This window comes from Somniosus microcephalus, chromosome 4, assembly GCF_052327205.1.
Source record: "Somniosus microcephalus isolate GS21.2 chromosome 4, FLI_Smic_1.0, whole genome shotgun sequence".
Lineage (NCBI taxonomy): Eukaryota > Metazoa > Chordata > Chondrichthyes > Squaliformes > Somniosidae > Somniosus > Somniosus microcephalus.
In genome coordinates this window covers 1700966-1718889 of record NC_140990.1, presented here as the reverse complement: position 1 = coordinate 1718889, position 17924 = coordinate 1700966, and the positions used below count along the sequence as shown (strand labels likewise).

The window sequence follows — 17924 nt, the reverse complement described above, 5'->3', positions numbered from 1 at the left end:
AAAATAATTTTAAAAGATTTACTGTCATAACAACTTCCTGCACCAGTTCGTCATTACTATAGAGCTCTCTCTCTCTGGTTTCCTCTCTGTCTCATTCACTGTTCCTAAGTCTCTCTCTCTCTCTGTCTCTCTCTGTCTGTGTGTCTCTCTCTCTGCCTCTCTCTCTCTGCCTCTCTCCGCGTCTCTCTCGCTCTTTGTTTCCCTCTCCTTGCTCACTCCTCCCTCTGGGGCTGGTGAATGAGCCCAGGTCTGTCCACAGCGCCATTCTTGCTCTGAGCTTCTGCAGAGAACGCCCAGCAGTGGCTTTCGTCAATTCCTCATCAATTCAGATAACTATCGCCGCCTGTTGCGCGGCTGACAGAGGTTCAATTCTGTGATGGGGAGAAATTAGTCTTTACGGTGTAAAATAATTGTTATATTTCTTGGCGTAACTTAATGTTAAAAAGCGAGGGAGGAACATGGACGAGTGAAATAAATGCGAGAGGAGATTGTCTCTCTGAGAATTTTCTGGAGCGGAGACTGTTCAGGGACTGAGTGCTGTTTTGCTCCAGAGCGATGGATGATTGCGATTTTATCTGAGCAACATTTAAAATCTCACAGACCCAGTAGTCGTGGCCGAGTGGTTAAGGCGATGGACTAAAAATCCATTGGGTTTTCCCTGCGCAGATTCGAATCCTGCTGACTATGGTTCCGGCATATTTCATTTCAAAATGTAAATTCCTGGCGAACTAATCCTGAGTTAGGCGGAATTAAATCCCACAACTTTCAACACCTCGAGATTTCTCTCGTTTTCATTGATCTGCAAGTATTCACCAAATATACGGTCAGAAATAGAACAAAAATCAGGCAAATTAGCGACAGTGTTTCTCTCTACCTGTCTTTCTCTCTCGATGTCTGAGTCACTCTATGTGTGTGTGTCAGTCTGTGTACATGTGTGGCTTTCTGTTTCTGTCTGTGTGTGCCGGTCACTCGGGTAACAAGTGGGGATACTTTCCTCAGCCTTCACCTCCTTCCTGAAGTGTGGTTCCCCAGAATTGGACACAATACGCCAGCTGGGGCCGAACTAGTGTTTTATTTATGTTTCCCATAACTTCCTGGCTTGTGTACTCTGTGCCTCCATTTATAAAGCCCAGGATCACATCTGCTTTATTAACTGCTTTGTTAACCTATCCTGCCACCGAGGGAATCTCTGCTCTGCTCAACTCTGTGGCAGGGTGGGGCTTGAAGACCTGATTCTCACAGAGACAGTCCACGCCCGTTAACAGCCCCAGGATGGTCGAGTTGTTAAGACCTTGGACTTAAGATCCAATGGGTTTATGCCCACTTGGGTTCGAACCCCACACCTGGTTCTTCTTTAATTTAAGACCCATTTCCTTACATTTTGCTCAGTGACACTTGTTTGTCATCTGCTGAATCTCCATCAAACAAACAATGAGATTTCTATAGGTACGGAAAGAAAGATTTCATATTTATATGTAATTCTTGAAGAGCTCTTTTGGCACCTGCGGAATCTGCACTTTCGCTCACTCTCTGTCTCTCTCAACTAACAAAGAGAAGGAATCGTAAAATGTTTTTATATCCTTCAGTCTCCACCTCTGTCTCTCTCTCTCACTCTCTTTCTGTCTCTCTCTGTTACACATTTGTCATACGCCTCCTTTTTTGTCTCTCTGTCCACTTGTTTTTCTCTGTCTGTCTGTCTCTCTCTCTCACTGTCTTTCTGTTTCTCTGTCTTTCTCTCTCTGTCTATCTGTGTCTTGCTCTCTCTGTCTATCTCTCTCATTGTCCTCTCTATCTTTGTGTATCTTTGTGTCTCAGTCTTTCTGTCTGTGTGTGTCTCACTCTGTGCCTCTCTCTGTTTCTGTTGCTCTCTCTCTCTCTCTCTCTCTCTCCGTGTCTCTCTCGCTCTTTGTTTCCCTCTCCTTGCTCACTCCTCCCGCTGGGTCTGGTGAATGAGCCCAGGTCTGTTCACAGCGCCATTCTTGCTCTGCGCTTCTGCAGTGATGCAAAGGAGTGTCTTCCGTCAGTTCCTCGTTAAATATAGTGAAATATCCCCGCCTGTTACGTTGGAAGACGGGGTTTCAATTCACCGTCGGGAATTAAGCATTTCTAAAATCTGCAATGATGTATCCTGGTGCAGCTTCAAGTTAAAAAGCTGCAGTGAAAAATTGAAGAGTAAAAATTGCGAGAGGGGATTGTCTCTTTGAGAACTTTCTTCAACATAGACTGTTTCGGGGCGAAGTGCTGTTTTGCTCCAGAGCGAGGGATGATTGCGATTTTATCTGAGCAACATTTAAAATCTCACAGACCCAGTAGTTGTGGCCGAGTGGTTAAGGCGATGGGCTAGAAATCCATTGGGGTCTCCCCGCGCAGGTTCGAATCCTGTCGACTACGATTCCAGCATTTTGCATCCCATTTCAAAATGTAACCAAATCCCTGGAGAACTAATCCTGAGTTAGGCGGAATTAAATCCCACATTTTTCGACTCCTCGAAGTTGTCACGTTTTCATTGTGCAAATATTCACGAAATATATGGTCGGTAATAGAACAACAATCAGGCAAATTAGTGACAGTGTTTCTGCCTGTATCTCTCGATGTCTAAGTCACTCTATATGTGTGTCTGTGTTGATGTGTATGTGTGGCTTTCTGCTTCTGTCTGTGTGTGTCTGCCGATCACTCAGGTAACAAGCGGGGATACTTTCCTCAGCCTTCACATCTTCCTAAAGTGTGTTGCCCCAGAATTGGACACAATACTCCAGCTGAGGCCGAACAAGTGTTTTATTTAGATTTCCCTTAACTTCCTGGCTTGTGCACTCTGCCTCCATTTACAAACCCCAGGATCCCATCTGCTTTTTTAACTGCTTTGTTAACCTGTCCTGCCACCGAGGAAATCTCTGCTTTACTCCACTCTGTGGCAGGCTGGCGCTTCAAGCCCTGATTCTCACAGCAACAACCAATAGCAGCTAACAGCACCAGGATGGCCGAGTGGTTAAGGCGTTGGACTTAAGATCCAATGGGTTTATACCTGCGTGGGTTCGAACCCCACTCCTGGTAACTCTTTAATTTAAGGCACATTTCCTTTCATCCTGCTCAGTGACACTCTTTGTCATCTGCTGAACCTCCATCAAACAAACAATGAGGTTTTTATAGGTGCGGAAAGGTTTCATATGTAATTCTTCAAGTCCTATTTTTCATCTGCTGAATCTGCATTTTTCTCTCGCTCTCTCTGTCACTCGCAGCTAACAAGCAGAAGGAATCTTAAAGTGTTTTTATATCTTTCAGTCTCCACCTCTGTCTATCTATCTGCCTCTCTGTCTCCCTCTCATTCTCTCACTCTCTTACTGTCTCTCTCTGTTACACATTTGTCATACGCCTCCTTTTCTGTCTCTCACTCTGTGCCTCTCTCTGTTTCTGTCTCTCTCTCTCTCTCTGTCTCTCTCTCTCTCTCCGTGTCTCTCTCGCTCTTTGTTTCCCTCTCCTTGCTCACTCCTCCCTCTGGGTCTGGTGAATGAGCCCAGGTCTGTTCACAGCGCCATTCTTGCTCTGCGCTTCTGCAGTGACTGCAAAGGAGTGTCTTCCGTCAGTTCCTCGTGAAATATAGTGAAGTATCCCCGCCTGTTACGTTGGAAGACGGGGTTTCAATTCCCCGTCGGGAATTAAGCATTTCTAAGATCTGCAATGATGTATCCTGGTGCAGCTTCAAGTGAAAAAGCTGCAGTTAAAAATTGAAGTGTAAAAATTGCGAGTGGGGATTGTCTCTTTGAGAACTTTCTTCAACATAGACTGTTTCGGGGCGCAGTGCTGTTTTGCTCCAGAGCGATGGATGATTGCGATTTTATCTGAGCAACATTTAACTTATCCCCATCCAGTAGTCGTGGCTGAGTGGTTAAGGCGATGGACTAGAAATCCATTGGGGTTTCCCCGCGCAGGTTCGAATCCTGCCGACCACGGTTCCAGCATTTTTCTTTTTAAAATATAACCAAATTCCTGGAGAACTAATCCTGAATGAGACGATATTAAATCCCACAACTTTGAACACCTCGAGATTTTTCTCGTTTTCATTGATCTGCAAGTGTTCACGAAATTTACGGCCAGAAATAAAACAAAAATTACTGACAGTGTTTCTCTCTACCTGTCTGTCTCTCTCGATGTCTAAGTCACTCTATGTGTGTGTCTGTGTTTGATGTGTGTGTCTGTCTGTGCACATGTGTGTCTGTCTGTGTGTGTCTGCCGGTCACTCGGGTAACAAGCGGGGATACTTTCCTCAGCCTTCACCTCCTTTCTGAAGTGTGGTTCCCCAGAATTGGACACAATACTCCAGCTGGGGTCGAACTAGTCGTTTATTTAGGTTTGGCAAAACTTCCTGGTTTGTGTACTCTGTGCCTCTATTTATAATGCCCAGGATCGCATCTTCTTTATTAACTGCTTTGTTAACCTGTCCTGCCACCGAGGAAATCTCTGCTCTGCTCAACTCTTTGGCAGGGTGGGGCTTGAAGCCCCGATTCTGACAGAGACAATCCACATGTATTCCTACAGTACCAGACTGGCCGAGTGGTTAAAGTGTTGGACTTAAGATCCGATGGGTTTATACACCACGTTGGTTCAAACCCCACTCCAGGTAACTCTTTAATTTAAGACCCATTTATTTTCATCCTGCTCAGTGACACTCGTTTGTCATCTGCAGAATCTCCATCAAACAAACAATGAGATTTTTATAGATACGGAAAGAAAGATTTCATATTTTTATGTCATTCTTAGAGTGCTATTTTGGCATCTGCTGAATCTGCATTGTCACTCACTCTCAACTAACAAAGAGAAGTAATCGTAAAATGTTTTTTTACTTTTCAGTCTCCACCTCTGTCTCACGATCCGTCTCTCTGTCTCCCTCTCATTCTCTCACTCACTTTCTGTCTCTCTCTGTTACACATTTGTCATATGCCTCCATTTCTCTCTCTCTCTCTCTCTCTCTCTTTCATTCTCCTGTTGATCACTGCTCCCTCTGGGGCTGGTGAATGAGCCCAGGTCTGTTCAGAGCGCCATTCTTGCTCTGCGATTCTGCACAGTAACACCATCCATCAGTTCCTCGTCAGATACAGTGAACTATTCGCCACTGCTACTCCCGAGGTCGGCTTTCAATTCCACGATGGAGTGGAAGCATTTTTAAGATGTCAAACTGCATTTATATTTCCTGGTGTAGCTTTGTGTTAAAAAGCTACAGTGATAAACAGGAGAGTAAATAAATGCGAGAGGAGATTGTCTCTTGAAATTTCATGACACGAGACTGTTCAGGGACTGAGTGCTGTTTTGCTCCAGAGTGATGGATGATTGCGATTTTATCTGAGCAACATTTAAAATCTCAAAAACCCAGTAGTCGTGGCCAAGTGGTTAAGGCAATGGACTAATAACTCCATTGGGGTCTCCCCGCGCAGGTTCGAATCCTGCCGACTACGGTTCCAGCATTTTCCATCTCTCAATATAACCTAATCTCTGGGGAACTAATCCTGAGGTGGGCGGAATTAAATCGAACACCTCGAAGTTTTTCACTTTTCCATTGTGCAAGTATGCACGAAATATACGGTCGGAAATAGAACAATAATCAGACAAATCAAGGTTTAATCTAATTTGGCAGGGGTCCATCCTTTCCTGATATGTATACCCTCGCATTTCTGGTATCCTCCTTGTAAATCTTCTCTGTATGCTGTCTGTGTCTGTGTGTCTGTCTGTGTGTCTCTGTGTTGGTCTGTTTGTCTCGCTGTGTGTGTGTGTCTGTCTTTGTGTGTCTGTCTGTGTCGGTCTTTGTGTGTCTGTGTATCGGTCTGTGTGTCTGTCTGTGTGTCTCTCTGTGTGTGTGTCTGTGATTCGGTCTGTGTGTCGGTCTGTGTGTCGGTCTGTGTGTCTCTCTGTGTCGGTCTGTGTGTCTATCTGCTCTGCTCAACTCTGTGGCAAGGTGGGGCTTGAAGGCCCGATTCTCACAGAGACAGTCCACAAACCAAACCAGCACCCGGATGGCCGAGTGGTTAAGGCGTTGGACATAAGATCTAATGGGTTTATACCCGCGTGGGTTCGAACCCCACTCCTGGTAACTCTTTAATTTAAGATCCATTTCCTTTCACCCTGCTCAGTGACACTCGTTTGTCATCAGCTGATTCTCTGACAAACAATGAGATGTTTATAGATATGGAAAGAAAGATCTCATATGTAATTCTTAAAGTGCTATTTTGGCATCTGCTGAATCTGCATTATTCTCTCACTCTCTCTGTCACTCTCAACTAACAAAGAGAAGGAATGTTTTACATCTTTCAGTCTCCACCTCTCTCTGTCTCACTAGCTGTGTCCCTCTCATTCTCTCACTCTCTCTGTCTCTTTCAGTCTCTCTGTTGCACATTTGTCATACACCTCATTTTTCTCTCTCTACTTGTCTGCTTCTCTGTTTGTCTCACTCTGTCTCTGTCTTTCTCTCTCTCTCTCATTCTCTCTCTCTCTGTCCCTCTCTCTGTCTCTCTCTTTGTCCCTGTCTCTCTCTCTGTCTCTCTCTCTCTGTCGCTCTGTCGCTCACTGCCTTTCTCATTTGTCCAGCTCTGATAACAGCTCGATCCTTGCTCTGACAGACTGTGCGCGTGTCAGTTCCTCGTTAGTATAGTGCTAAGTCTATCACCGGGGTTCAATTCCCCGATGGAGAGGACAAATTTTTAACCTTTGGGCAAACACTTAAAATCCTGCTTGGAAAAGTAGAACAGAAAAAAATCAGCTAAAATAATTTTGAAAGATTTACTGGCATACAAAAAACTGTATAACAACTTCCTGCACCAGTTCCTCGTTAGTATAGAGCTCTCTCTCTCTCTCTGTTTCCCTCTCCCTTTTTTGTGGGGCGCGGAGGAGGGAGAGAGTGACAGAGAGAAAGAGATTAACAGGGTTACGGACAGTCTGTCTCTCTCTGTCTCTCGCTGTTGGTTTCCCTCTCCTTGCTCACTCCTCCCTCTGGGTCTGGTGATTGAGCCCAGGTCTGTTCACAGCGCCATTCTTGCTCTGCGCTTCTGCAGTGAACGCCCAGCAGTGACTTTGGTCAGTTTAGTGGAGTATCCCCACCTGGTTAGCGGGGTTCTGCGCTGGGGCGAAATGTGTCTTTAAGATGTGAAATAGTAATTAAATTGGTTCGTGTTAAAAAGCGAGGGAGGAACCTGGAAGAGTGAAACAATGCGAGGGGAGATTGTCTCTTTGAGAATGTTCTTGAGCGGAGACTGTTCAGGGACTGAGTGCTGCTTTGCTCCAGAGCGAGGGATGATTGCGTTTTTATCTGAGCAACATTTAAAGTTTCACAAACCCAGTAGTTGTGGCCGAGTGGTTAAGGCGATGGACTAGATAGCCATTGAGGTTGGCCCGCTCAGGTGCGAATGCTGCCGCCTGTGGTTCCAGCATATTTCATTTCAAAATGTAACCAAATCCATGGACAACTAATCCTGAGTTAGCTGGAATTAAATCCGCCACTTTGAGATTTTTCTCGTTTTCATTAATCTGCAAGTGTTCACGAAATTTACGGTCAGAAATAGAACAAAAATCAGACAAATTAGCGACCGTGTTTCTCTCTGTCTGTCTCTGTCGATGTCTAAGTCACTCTATGTGTGTGTCTGTGTTGATGTGTGTGTCTGTTTGTGAACATGTGTGGCTTTCTGTTTCTGTCTGCCGGTCACTCGGGTAACAAGCGGGGATACTTTCCTCAGCCTTCATCTCCTTCCTGAAGTGTCATTCTCCAGAATTGGAGAAAATACTCCAGCTGGGGTCGAACCAGTGGTTTATTTAGGTTTGGCATAACTTCCTGGTTTGTGTACTCTGTGCCTCCATTTGTAAAGCCCAGGATCACATCTGCTTTATTAACTGCTTTGTTAACCTGTCCTGCCACCGAGGAAATCTCTGCTCTGCTCAACTCTGTGGCATGCTGGGGGTTGAAGCCCCGATTCTCACAGAGACAGTTCACATGCATTGACAGCATCAGAATGAACGAGTGGTTAAGGTGTTGGCCTTAAGATTCCAATGGGTTTATACCCACCTTGGTTCGAACCCCACTCCAGGTAACTCTTTAATTTAAGACGCATTTCCTTTCATCCTGCTCAGTGTCACTCGTTTGTCATCTGCTGAATCTCCATCAAACAAAAAATGAGCTGTTCACAGATACGGAAAGAAAGATTTCATATTTATATGTCATTCTTAGTGTGCTATTTTGGCATCTGCTGAATCTGCATTTTCGCTCACTCTCAACAAACAAAGAGAAGTAATCGGAAAATGTGTTTATATTTTTCAGTCTCCACCTCTGTCTCACTATCTGTCTCTCTGTCTCCCTCTCATTCTCTCACTCTCTTTCTGTCTCTCTCTGTTACACATTTGTCATACGCCTGCTTTTTCGTCTCTCTCTCTCTCTGTCTCTCTCTCTCTCTCTCTGTCCTTCCCTTGTTGCTCACTCCTTCCTCTGGGGCTGGTAAATGAGCCCAGGTCTGTTCACAGCGCCATTCTTGCCCTGCGATTCTGCACAGTAACGCCATCCATCAGTTCCTCGTCAGATATAGTGAACTATCCCCAACTGCTACTCCCGAGGTCGGCTTTCAATTCCGCGATGGAGTGGAAGCGTTTTTAAGATGTCAAACTGTATTTATATTTCCTGGTGTAGCTTTATGTTAAAAAGCTAAAGTGATAAACAGAAGAGTGAATAAATGCGAGAGGAGATTGTCTCTTGAAATTTCATGACACGAGACTGTTCAAGGACTGAGTGCTGTTTTGCTCCAGAGTGATGGATGATTGCGATTTTATCTGAGCAACATTGAACTCTTCATAGACCCAGTAGCTGTGGCCGAGTGGTTAAGGCGATGGACTCGAAATCCATTGGGGTCTCCCTGCGCAGGTTCGAATCACTGCCGGTTACAATTCCAGCATTTTTCGTCTCTTAATGTAACCAAATCCGTGGGGAACTAATCCTGAGGTGGGCGGAATTAAATGCAACACCTCGAAGTTTTTCACTTTTTCATCGTGCAAGTATGCACGAAATATACGGTCGGAAATAGAACAATAATCAGACAAATCAGGGTTTAATCTAATTTGGCAGGGGTCCATCCTTTCCTGATATGTATACCCTCGCCTTTCTGGTATCATCCTTGTACAACTTCTCTGTACCCTCTCTGTGTCTGTCTGTGTCTGTGTCTGTGTGTCTGTGTGTCTCTGTGTGTGTCTCTGTGCTGGTCTGTTTGTCTCGCTGTGTGTGTGTGTCTGCCTGTGTGTCTCTCTGTGTTGGTCTTTGTGTGTCTGTGTGTCTCTCTGTGTAGGTCTATGTATCTCTCTGTGTCTGTGTGTCTCTCTGTGTCGGTCTGTGTGTCTCTCTGTGTCTGTGTGTTTATGTGTGTGTCGGTCTGTGTGTCTCTCTGTGTTGGTCTGTGTGTCTCTCTCTGCTCAACTCTGTGGCAAGGTGGGGCTTGAAGGCCCGATTCTCAGAGAGGCAATTCGCACACCATGGCAGCACCAGGATGGCCGAGTGGTTAAGGCGTTGGACTTAAGATCCAATGGGTTTATACACGCTTGGTTTCGAACGCCACGCCTGGTAACTCTTTAATTTAAGATCCATTTCCTTTCATCTTGCTCAGCGACACTCGTTTGTCATCAGCTGATTCTCTGACAAACAATGAGATGTTTATAGATATGGAAAGAAAGATCTCATATGTAATTCTTAAAGTGCTATTTTGGCATCTGCTGAATCTGCATTTTTCTCTCACTCCCTCTGTCACTCTCAACTAACAAAGAGAAGGAATGTTTTACATCTTTCAGTCTCCACCTCTCTCTGTCTCACTAGCTGTGTCCCTCTCATTCTCTCACTCTCTCTGTCTCTTTCAGTCTCTCTGTTGCACATTTGTCATACACCTCATTTTTTGTCTCTCTACTTGTCTGCTTCTGTTTGTCTCTATCTGTCTCTGTCTTTCTCTCTTTCTCGCTGTCTCTCTCTCTCTGTCTCATTCTCATTCTCTCTCTCTTTGTCCCTGTCTCTCTCTCTGTCTGTCTCTCTCTCTCTGTCTCTCTCTCTCTGTATGTCTCTGTCTCTGTCTCTCAATTCTCTCTCTCTGTCTCTCTCTCTCTGTCTCTCTCACTCTGTCTCTCTCTCTCTCTTTCTCTCTCTCTCTCTCTCTGTCGCTCTCTGCCTTTCTCATTTGTCCAGTTTTGTTCACAACTCGATCCTTGCTCTGACAGACTGTGCACGTGTCAGTTCCTCGTTATTATAGTGCTAAGTCTGTCACCGGGGTTCAATTCCCCGATGGAGAGGACAAATTTTTAACCTTTGGGCAACCCCTTAAAATCCTGCTTGGAAAAGTAGAACAGAAAAAAATCAACTAAAATCATTTTGAAAGATTTACTGGAAAAAAAATCTGTATAACAACTTCCTGCACCAGTTCCTCGTTAGTACAGAGCTCTCTCTCTCTCTCTGTTTCCCTCTCCCTTTTGTGTGGGGTGCGGAGGAGGGAGAGAGTGACAGAGAGAAAGAGATTAACAGGGTTACGGACTGTCTGTCTGTCTCTCTCTCTCTCTCTCTCAGTCTCTCTCTCGCTCTTTGTTCCCCGCTCCTTGCTCACTCCTCCCTCTGGGTCTGGTGATTGAGCCCAGGTCTGTTCACAGCGCCATTCTTGCTCTGAGCTTCTGCAGTGAACGCCCAGCAGTGACTTTGGTCAGTTTAGTGGAGTATCCCTGCCTGGTGAGCGGGGTTCTGCGATGGGGCGAAATGCGTCTTTAAGATGTGAAATAGTACTTAAATTGGTTTGTGTTAAAAAGCGAGGGAGGAACATGGAAGAGTGAAACAATGCGAGGGGAGATTGTCTCTTTGAGAATGTTCTTGAGCGGAGACTGTTCAGGGACTGCGTGCTGTTTTGCTCCAGAGCGAGGGATGATTGCGATTTTATCTGAGCAACATTTACAGCTTTGCAGACCCAGTAGTCGTGGCCGAGTGGTTATGGCGATAGACTAGTAGAATCCATTGGGGTTGCACTGCGCAGGTTCGAATCCTGCCAACTATGGTTCCAGCATATTTCATTTCAAAATTCAAAATGTAACCAAATCCATGGACAGCTAATCCTGAGTTAACTGGAATTAAATCCCTCAATTTTCGATACCTTGAGATTTTTCTCGTTTTCATTCATCTGCAAGTGTTCACGAAATTTACGGTCAGATATCGAACAAAAATCAGACAAATTAGCGACCGTGTTTCTCTCTGCCTGTCTCTCTCTCTCGATGTCTAAGTCACTCTATGTGTGTGTCTGTGTTGATGTGTGTGTCTGTTTGTTTCTGTCTGTGTGTGTCTGCCGGTCACTCGGGTAACAAGCGGGGATACTTTCCTCAGCCTTCACCTCCATTCCTGAAGTGTGGTTCCCCAGAATTGGAGAAAATACTCCAGCTGGGGCCGAACCAGTGGTTTATTTAGGTTTCCCATAACTTCCTGACTTGTGTACTCTGTGCCTCCATTTATAAAGCCCAGGATCACATCTGCTTTATTAACTGCTTTGTTACCCTGTCCTGCCACCGAGGAAATCTCTGCTCTGCGCAACTCTGTGGCAGGTTGGGGCTTGAAGCCCCGATTATCATTGTCATACGCCTCCTTTTCTGTCTCTCACTCTGTCTTTCTCTGTCTGTCTCTCTCTCTCTCTGTCTCTCTCTCTCTCTGTTTGTCTCTCTGTCTGTCTCTGTGTGTCTTTCTCTCTCTCTCTCTGTCTCTCTCTCTCTCTCTCTGTCTCTCTCTCTCTGTTTCTCTCTCTGTCTCTCTCTCTGTCTGTCTCTCTCTCTCTGTCTCTCTCTCTCTCTCTCTCTGTTTCTCTCTCTGTCTCTCTCTCTCAGTCTGTTTCTATCTCTGTCTCTCTCTCTGTTTCTCTGTGTCTGTCTCTCTCTCTGCCTGTTTCTCTCTGTCTTTCTCTCTCTGTGTTTCTCTCTCTGTCTGTCTCTCTCTGTCTTTCTCTCTCTGTCTCTCTCTCTGTCTCTCTCTCTCTGTCTGTCTCTCTCTCTGTCTGTCTCTCTCTCTCTGTTTCTACCTCTGCCTATCTCTCTCTCTGTTTCTCCAATTCCAATTTCCAATTAAAATGCTTTATTGGCATGAAAGTTTACAGAGAACCATATTGCCAAAGCTTACATAGCAAAAAGGTACAGTTTTCCAACATTCTGTAGGTGTCAATCGATTTGACATTTGTTGGGTACATACAATATTACTTTTAAACAATATTAATTTTAAACAGTCTTTGTACTTCATTTGGTACGTTCAATATTAATTTTAAACAGTCCTCAGGTTGTGACATGTTGTTACATATTTGGCCCCAAGGTATGGTCTGTCTCCTTCTCCTAGGACTAATCTCAATTTTGACAGATCATCCAATTCCTTGAAATCTGGGGTTGTTTGGCTTAGCTTGTTGAATAATATGTTTCTTGATGTGTTGAATTTTTCGCATTTTAGGAGGAAATGCATTTCTGTTTCAACCTCGCCAGCCAGACATTGATCGCATATTCTATTCTCTCTAGGCTGCCAGGATTTCTTGTATCTGCCTTTTTCAATTTCCAGTTGGTGGTCGCTTAGTCTGTACCTGGTGAGGGTCTGTCTCTGTTTTGTGTCTCTGATGGTCGTGAGGTAGTCTGCCAGTTTATATTCTCTTTTTAGGGCCCGGTAACATTCTAATCTGCTTTGGCTTTCGGTTATTTTGTTCCAATGTTCCAGGTAGGTTTCTTTGCATTTTTTAATGATTTGGTTCACTCGGATTGGTGTTTGGACGGCTGTGTTGGTCTGGGGCTGGTCAGGTTCCGGCTGAGTACTTAGTTTCAGTAGCAGCTGACTCAGGGGACTCTTTTCTGGGTTTAGCTCTTGGGTCTGAAAGGCTTTGAAATGAAGGGTGTCTGGGGAGCTAGATTTGAGGTGATTTAGGAAGTTTAGTGCTCGTTTTTGGATGTTTATTATCTCTCTCTCTCTGTCTGTTTCTATCTCTGTCTCTCTCTCTGTTTCTCTGTGTCTGTCTGTCTCTCTGCCTGTTTCTCTCTGTCTTTCTCTCTGTGTTTCTCTCTCTGTCTGTCTCTCTCTGTCTCTGTCTTTCTCTCTCTCAGTTCAGTTCAGTTCAGTTCAAATGCTTTATTGGCATGAAAGTTTACAGAGAACCATATTGCCAAAGCTTACATAGCAAAAAGGTACAGTTTTCCAACATTCTGTAGGTGTCAATCGATTTGACATTTGTTGGGTGCATACAATATTACTTTTAAACAATATTAATTTTAAACAGTCTTTCTACTTCATTTGGTACGTTCAATATTAATTTTAAACAGTCTTACTTTTAAACAGTCCTCAGGTTGTGACATGTTGTTACATATTTAGCCCCAAGGTATGGTCTGTCTCCTTCTCCTAGGACTAATCTCAATTTTGACAGATCATCCAATTCCTTGAAATCTGGGGTTGTTTGGCTTAGCTTGTTGAATAATATGTTTCTTGATGTGTTGAATTTTTCACATTTTAGGAGGAAATGCATTTCTGTTTCAACCTCGCCAGCCAGACATTGATCGCATATTCTATTCTCTCTAGGCTGCCAGGATTTCTTGTATCTGCCTTTTTCAATTTCCAGTTGGTGGTCGCTTAGTCTGTACCTGGTGAGGGTCTGTCTCTGTTTTGTGTCTCTGATGGTCGTGAGGTAGTCTGCCAGTTTATATTCTCTTTTTAGGGCCCGGTAACATTCTAATCTGCTTTGGCTTTCGGTTATTTTGTTCCAATGTTCCAGGTAGGTTTCTTTGCATTTTTTAATGATTTGGTTCACTCGGATTGGTGTTTGGACGGCTGTGTTGGTCTGGGGCTGGTCAGGGTCCGGCTGAGTACTTAGTTTCAGTAGCAGCTGACTCAGGGGACTCTTTTCTGGGTTTAGCTCTTGGGTCTGAAAGGCTTTGAAATGAAGGGTGTCTGGGGAGCTAGATTTGAGGTGATTTAGGAAGTTTAGTGCTCGTTTTTGGATGTTTATTATCAGTGGGTATCTGCCTAGTTCGGCTCTGCATGCATTCTCTGTCTCTCTCTCTCTGTTTCTACCTCTGCCTGTCTCTCTCTCTGTTTCTCTCTGTCTTTCTCTCTCTGTCTGTCTCTCTCTGTCTCTCTGTCTGTCTGTCTCTCTCTGTCTGTCTCTCTCTCTGTCTGTCTCTCTCTCTCTGTTTCTACCTCTGCCTGTCTCTCTCTCTCTCTCTCTCTGTCTTTCTCTCTCTGTCTGTCTCTCTCTCTGTCTGTCTCTCTCTGTCTGTCTGTCTCTCTCTGATTGTCTCTGTCTTTGTCCCTGTCTCTTTCTCTCTCTCTGCATTTCTCATTTTTCAAGTTCTGCTCACAGATCCGTTCTTGCTCTGGCAAACTGTACGTGTAAGTTCCTGGTTATTATAGCGGCGAGTATCCCCGCCTGTCACGTGGGAGACCGGATTCAATTCCCCGACGAGAAGGGTGCTTTTAACATTCCAAATTGTAAACCTTTGGGCAACCCCTTAAAATCCTCCTTGGAAAAGTAGGACAGAAAAAAAATCACTAAAATAACTTTAAAAGATTTACTGCCATATGAAGAACTGTATAACAACTTCCTGCACCAGTTCCCCGTTAGTATACAGCTCTCTCTCTCTCTCTGTTTCCCTTTTGTGTGGGGCGCGGAGGAGGGAGAGAGTGACAGAGAGAAAGAGATTAACAGGGTTACGGACAAAAAGCGGGGGGTGGGACTGAGCACCACTGCTCTTTCACAGAGACAGCACAGGCACGGCGGGCCGAATGGCCTCCTTCTGTGCTGTAAGTTTCTATGAACCCATGACACTCAGAAAAGCTGATTAAATATGTGACTTACACATAAACATAGAGAGCAGACACACATGTCTGTGTGTGTGTGTGTTCGAGTCTTTGTCTCAATCACTGCATAACTACTTCCTCTACCAGGTCCTTGATAGTACAGTGGTGAGGATTCAATTCCCCGACAGGTTCTCTCTCTCTCTCTCTCTGTCTCATATTTAACTATAATTCTTAAAGTGCTATTTTGGCATCTGCTGAATCTGCATTTTCTCAAGTGTCACTATTGACTAAAAAGGAGAAAGAGAATTCGGACTCTACCCCTCTCTGTCACACTATCTGGTCTCTCTGTCTCCCTCTCATTCTCTCTCTTTGTCTCTCTCACTCTCTCTTTCTGTCTCTGTTACACATTTGTCATAAGCCTCCTTTTTTGTCTCTCTCTCTCTGTATTTATCATTGTCTCTCTCTTTATCTCTCTGAATATCTCTCTGTCTTTCTCTCTCTGTCTCACTATTTGTCCCTTTCTCTGTTTGTCCCGTCTCTCTCTCTCTTTCTCTCTCAGTCCAATTCTGTTCACAGCTCGATTCTTGCTCTGACAGATTTTATCTGCGTCAGTTCCTCGTTAGTATAGTGGTGAGTATCCCCACCTGTCACGTGGGAGATGGGGGTTCAATTCCCCGACGGGGCGGAAGATTATATAATTCAAAATTTTTAACTTTTGGCCAACTCCTCAAAACCTCCTTGGGAAAGTAGAATAGAAAAAACATCAACTAAAATAATTTTAAAAGATTTACTGTCATAACAACTTCCTGCACCAGTTCGTCGTTAGTATAGAGCTCTCTCTCTCTGGTTTCCTCTCTGTCTCATTCACTGTTCCCCAGTCTCTCTCTCTCTCTCTGTTTCCGTCTCAGTCCCTCTCTGTGTGCCTCTCTCCGTGTCTCTTTCGCTCTTTGGTTCCCTCTCCTTGCTCACTCCTCCCTCTGGGGCTGGTGAATGAGCCCAGGTCTGTTCACAGCGCCATTCTTGCTCTGAGCTTCTGCAGAGAACGCCCAGCAGTGACTTTCGTCAATTCCTCATCAATTCAGTGCACAATCGCCGCCTGTTGCACGGCTGACAGAGGTTCAATTCTGTGATGGGGAGAAATTAGTCTTTCCAGTGTAAAATAACTGTTATATTTCTTGGCGTAACTTAATGTTAAAAAGCGAGGGAGGAACATGGAAGAGTGAAACAATGCGAGGGGAGATTGTCTCTTTGGGAATTTTCTTGAGCGGAGACTGTTCAGGGACTGAGTGCTGTTTTGCTCCAGAGCGATGGATGATTGCGATTTTATCTGAGCAACATTTAAAATTTCACAGGCCCAGTAGTTGTGGCCGAGTGGTTAAGGCGATGGACAAGAAATCCATTGGGTTTTCCCTGCGCAGGTCGAATCCTGCGAACTACGGTTTCGGCATTTTTCATCCCATTTCATTTCAAAATGTAAATCCCTGGCGAACTAATCCTGAGTTAGACGGAATTAAATCGCACAACTTTCAACACCTCGAGATTTCTCTCGTTTTCGCTGATCTGCAAGTATTCACCAAATATACGGTCAGAAATAGAACAAAAATCAGGCAAATTAGCGACAGTGTTTCTCTCTACCTGTCTGTCTCTCTCGATGTCTGAGTCACTCTATGTGTGTGTCTGTCTGTGTATATGTGTGGCTTTCTGTTTCTGTCTGTGTGTGTCTGCCGGTCACTCGGGTAACAAGCGGGGATACTTTCCTCAGCCTTCACCTCCTTCCTAAAGTGTGGTTCCCCAGAATTGGACACAATACTCCAGCTGGGGCCGAACCAGTGTTTTATTTAGGTTTCCCATAACTTCCTGGCTTGTGTACTCTGTGCCTCTATTTATAAAGACCAGGATCACATCTGCTTTATTAACTGCTTTGTTAACCTGTCCTGCCACCGAGGGAATCTCTGCTCTGCTCAACTCTGTGGCAGGGTGGGGCTTGAAGCCTCGATTCTCACAGAGACAGTCCGCGCCCGTTAACAGCCCCAGGATGGTCGAGTTGTCCAGACCTTGGACTTAAGATCCAATGGGTTGATGCCCACTTGGGTTCGAACCCCACTCCTGGTTCTTCTTTAATTTAAGTCCCATTTCCTTACATTTTGCTCAGTGACACTCGTTTGCCATCTGCTGAATCTCCATCAAACAAACAATGAGATTTTTATAGATACGGAAAGAAAGATTTCATATTTATATGTAATTCTTGAAGTGCTCTTTTGGCATCTGCGGAATCTGCACTTTCGCTCACTCTCTGTCTCTCTCAACTAACAAAGAGAAGGAATCGTAATTTTTTTTATATCCTTCAGTCTCCACCTCTCTCTGTCTCTCTCTCTCACTCTCTTTCTGTCTCTCTCTGTTACACATTTGTCATATGCCTCCTTTTTTGTCTCTCTGTCTACTTGTTTTTCTCTGTCTGTCTGTCTCTCTCTCACTGTCTTTCTGTTTCTCTCTGTCTTTCTCTCTCTGTCTATCTGTGTCTTGCTCTCTCTGTCTATCTCATTGTCCTCTCTATCTTTGTGTATCTTTGTGTCTCAGTCTTTCTGTCTGTGTGTCTCACTCTGTGCCTCTCTCTGTTTCTGTTGCTCTCTCTCTCTCTGTGTCTCTCTCGCTCTTTGTTTCCCTCTCCTTGCTCACTCCTCCCTCTGGGTCTGGTGAATGAGCCCAGGTCTGTTCACAGCGCCATTCTTGCTCTGCGCTTCTGCAGTGACTGCAAAGGAGTGTCTTCCGTCAGTTCCTCCTTAAATATAGTGAAGTATCCCCGCCTGTTACGTTGGAAGACGAGGTTTCAATTCCCCATCGGGAATTAAGCATTTCTAAAATCTGCAATGATGTATCCTGGTGCAGCTTCAAGTAAAAAAGCTGCAGTGAAAAATTGAAGAGTAAAAATTGCGAGAGGGGATTGTCTCTTTGAGAACTTTCTTCAACACAGACTGTTTCGGGGCGAAGTGCTGTTTTGCTCCAGAGCGATGGATGATTGCGATTTTATCTGAGCAACATTTAAAATCTCACAGACCCAGTAGTTGTGGCCGAGTGGTTAAGGCGATGGACTAGAAATCCATTGGGGTCTCCCCGCGCAGGTTCGAATCCTGCCGACTACGGT

At 44.7% G+C, this 17924-nt stretch overlaps 7 non-coding genes across 7 annotated transcripts; all 7 read left to right on the top strand.

Annotated features, from left to right (window-relative positions):
• The first annotated feature begins 605 nt into the window (after positions 1–605).
• Positions 606–687, top strand: trnaf-aaa (transfer RNA phenylalanine (anticodon AAA)). The gene has a single exon. It is a non-coding gene; the product is annotated as a tRNA-Phe (tRNA).
• Positions 688–2968: 2281 nt separating this feature from the next.
• On the top strand, positions 2969–3051 carry trnal-uaa (transfer RNA leucine (anticodon UAA)). The gene has a single exon. It is a non-coding gene; the product is annotated as a tRNA-Leu (tRNA).
• Positions 3052–3865: 814 nt separating this feature from the next.
• trnas-aga (transfer RNA serine (anticodon AGA)) lies at positions 3866–3947 on the top strand. Its single transcript has one exon. It is a non-coding gene; the product is annotated as a tRNA-Ser (tRNA).
• A 1417-nt stretch (positions 3948–5364) lies between these two features.
• On the top strand, positions 5365–5447 carry trnai-aau (transfer RNA isoleucine (anticodon AAU)). Its single transcript has one exon. It is a non-coding gene; the product is annotated as a tRNA-Ile (tRNA).
• A 549-nt stretch (positions 5448–5996) lies between these two features.
• trnal-uaa (transfer RNA leucine (anticodon UAA)) lies at positions 5997–6079 on the top strand. Its single transcript has one exon. It is a non-coding gene; the product is annotated as a tRNA-Leu (tRNA).
• Positions 6080–8826: 2747 nt separating this feature from the next.
• Positions 8827–8909, top strand: trnas-cga (transfer RNA serine (anticodon CGA)). Its single transcript has one exon. It is a non-coding gene; the product is annotated as a tRNA-Ser (tRNA).
• An 8931-nt stretch (positions 8910–17840) lies between these two features.
• On the top strand, positions 17841–17922 carry trnas-aga (transfer RNA serine (anticodon AGA)). The gene has a single exon. It is a non-coding gene; the product is annotated as a tRNA-Ser (tRNA).
• Positions 17923–17924: the final 2 nt, after the last annotated feature.